We start from the raw sequence: 4,111 nt of genomic DNA on the forward strand, positions 1-4,111 counted from the left end.
TAAAAACTTCTTCGTCTCTCCATCATTATTATCAACAAACTTCTCTGTCTCTCCATCATCAGTTTTCATCGTCAGCTCCTTGTTAAATTATTCATTCTTCTGTCGTCAATTACCGTCGTCAGTTTCTTGTCAACTTCTTCGTTTTTTGATTTATTTTTTATTTTCAATTAATTTAGTTTGTTGCTTGTGCCTTTTTCTTCGTGATTCTTGAACTTAAATATCTTTAAGCTCTCATATTTTTAAACTATTTTTATTTGAACTTGTTTTGACTTATAACAATGATAATGAATTATTTTTAGTATATATTTATAAAAAGGCTTAATTCATTTCAATTAAATAAAATACTGTTGAGAACTTTAAAATTAAAATTGAACTTTAGCAGACAGCAGGCTATATCATTAAAACTTAAGTTTAAATTTCTATATACAAGTTGTGTTTCTTAAAAAGTTACTTTTTTTTTGTGTTAGTACTTAGACATAAGTAGTTCGACTATCTTTCAGTTAATATTACTGGAGATGTTTACCCATCCAAACTTAAAAAAAAAATTTTTCCTCATATAAAATAATTAATATTTCTGAGTTCAGCCAACGAAGTTCGTATAAAATAGTGATAAATTGAGAAGTTTCATTGTCTAGTGTCACGGGAATAGAATGCGTGAGCGTTCAACGACTTTTATGTTATGGCACAGGATTGATAAATACGTAACTTTGACGTGAACATTTCGTTTTCTTTGTTTGGTGACACTGGAGTAGTACGTGATTTCTGATCACAAAATTAGTAATGTGTATCCCACAATTACTGAATAAAAAAATTAATGAAAAACTCTCGCAATAACAAATTAAATAATAAAAATGCTGCTAACCCTAAAATTTGCATGTCTTTTATGCGAAAAGAAAGTACACTTATTATAGTTTTGAACAAAGTATTTGCCATCTCCAGAATTTTTAAAAACTGTATTAGAATAGCACTCATCTATGGTCGTTTAATAACTTATAGTTTCTTATTTGTTTAAAGTTTAACTTATTCAATATTTTTTGTGAAAACAAGCCTGCTGCTGATTAATGCCTGAATTTGAAATAATAGTATCAAAAAGTATATTATTTTACCTTATTATATTTGAAAAATTATACACACAATTGCTTGTCATATAACGTTAAGTTTTTTATTTGAAAATAAGAGTTTTTTAAGTTAGAAATTCTAAATAATATAGTTTCTAAACTTATCACTACTAAATCACTTGACAAACTAATATCTTCTAAAACACTTCTGTATGTTTTTATTAACTAATAAATAATTTTTTTTTATGAGCTTTAACACTCGAAGTTAAAATATTTATTAAAATAATTAAAGTTATATAAGACTGAATGTAAATTACAGTCTAAAACTATATATATTTCATTAGTTTAATATTTGTAATATTTATTAGAATTAGTTGACTTATAAATTGATAGAGTAACAAAGACATAGAGTAACTCAGATGTTAATTTACTGTTACAATTTTTGACATTTAATTTAACAATGTTATCACTTAAAAATTTTAAAACACTTGATTTGTGGTTATTCTACTCGCTTAAAATGAAAAACAAAACTAAGTTTATTTATTTTTTTTGATATACAATGCACTAAGATTAATATATTTAAATTATATTTTTAATATATTTACTTACAAAATTCATTTCTTATTTTAGAAAGTGTGTTATGCGTTCGTAAATGTTATTTTTTGTAATATACAACATTTTAAAAGACAAAAGTGGACAATGCTTTAAATTAAATAATAATAATAATAATAATAATAATAATAATAATAATAATAATAATAATAATAATAATAATAATAATAATAATAATAATAATAATAATAATAATAATAATAATAATAATAATAATAAAAATAATAATAATAATAATAATAATAATAATAATAATAATAATAATAATAATAATAATAATAATAATAATAATAATAATAATAATAATAATAATAATAATAATAATAATAATAATAATAATAATAATAATAATAATAATAATAATAATAATAATAATAATAATAATAATAATAATAATAATAATAATAATAATAATAATAATAATAATAATAATAATAATAATAATAATAATAATAATAATAATAATAATAATAATAATAATAATAATAATAATAATAATAATAATAATAATAATAATAATAATAATAATAATAATAATAATAATAATAATAATAATAATAATAATAATAATAATAATAATAATAATAATAATAATAATAATAATAATAATAATAATAATAATAATAATAATAATAATAATAATAATAATAATAATAATAATAATAATAATAATAATAATAATAATAATAATAATAATAATAATAATAATAATAATAATAATAATAATAATAATAATAATAATAATAATAATAATAATAATCAGTACAACTTTGACATCACTGTAGATTATGACAGTACAACTATCACATCACAGTAGATTATAACAGTACAACTATCACATCACAGTAGGTTGCAACAGTACAACTATCACATCACAGTAGGTTGCAACAGTACAACTATCACATCACAGTAGGTTTCAACATTACAACTATCACATCACAGTATATCAAAACAATACAACTATCACATCACAGTAAGCTTTAGGACAAAACTATTGCAAGACAGTTGATTTTAACATAGAAAATTTCACATCACAGTAACATCATGTCAACTTCTTCGTCTCTCCATCATCTTCCATGTCAACTTCTTCGTCTCTCCATCATCTTCCATGTTAACTTCCTTGTCTCTCCATCATCTTCCTTGTCAACTTTTTCCTCTCTCCATCATCTTCCATGTCAACTTCTTCGTCTCTCCATCATCTTCCTTGTCAACTTCTTCTTCTTTCCATCATCTTCCATGTCAACTTCTTCGTCTCTCCATCATCTTCCTCGTCAATTTTCTTCGTCTTACCATCATCTTCCATGTCAACTTCTTCGTTTCTCCATCATCTTCCATGTTAACTTCTTCGTCTCTCCATCATTTTCCATGTCAACTTCTTAATCTCTCCTTCATCTTCCATGTCAATTTCTTTGTCTCTCAATCATCTTCCATGTTAACTTCTTCGTCTCTCCATCATATTCATGTCAACTTCTCGTCTCTCCATCATCTTCCATGTCAACTTCTTCGTCTCTCTATCATCTTCCATGTCAACTTCTTCGTCTCTCCATCATCTTCCTTGTCAACTTTTTCGTCTCTCCATCATCTTCCATGTCACTTCTTCGTCTCTCCTTCACTTCCATGTTAACTTCTTTGTCTCTCCAAAATCTTTCTTGTCAACTTTTTCGTCTCTCCATTATCTTCCATATCAACTTCTTCGTCTCTCCATCATCTTCCTTAAAAACTTCTTCGTCTCTCCATCATTATTATCAACAAACTTCTCTGTCTCTCCATCATCAGTTTTCATCGTCAGCTCCTTGTTAAATTATTCATTCTTCTGTCGTCAATTACCGTCGTCAGTTTCTTGTCAACTTCTTCGTTTTTTGATTTATTTTTTATTTTCAATTAATTTAGTTTGTTGCTTGTGCCTTTTTCTTCGTGATTCTTGAACTTAAATATCTTTAAGCTCTCATATTTTTAAACTATTTTTATTTGAACTTGTTTTGACTTATAACAATGATAATGAATTATTTTTAGTATATATTTATAAAAAGGCTTAATTCATTTCAATTAAATAAAATACTGTTGAGAACTTTAAAATTAAAATTGAACTTTAGCAGACAGCAGGCTATATCATTAAAACTTAAGTTTAAATTTCTATATACAAGTTGTGTTTCTTAAAAAGTTACTTTTTTTTTGTGTTAGTACTTAGACATAAGTAGTTCGACTATCTTTCAGTTAATATTACTGGAGATGTTTACCCATCCAAACTTAAAAAAAAAAATTTTCCTCATATAAAATAATTAATATTTCTGAGTTCAGCCAACGAAGTTCGTATAAAATAGTGATAAATTGAGAAGTTTCATTGTCTAGTGTCACGGGAATAGAATGCGTGAGCGTTCAACGACTTTTATGTTATGGCACAGGATTGATAAATACGTAACTTTGACGTGAACATTTCGTTT

The sequence above is a fragment of the Thalia democratica genome, chromosome 3 (genome assembly GCF_965202585.1).
Source record: "Thalia democratica chromosome 3, ktThaDemo2.hap1.1, whole genome shotgun sequence".
Classification (NCBI taxonomy): domain Eukaryota; kingdom Metazoa; phylum Chordata; class Thaliacea; order Salpida; family Salpidae; genus Thalia; species Thalia democratica.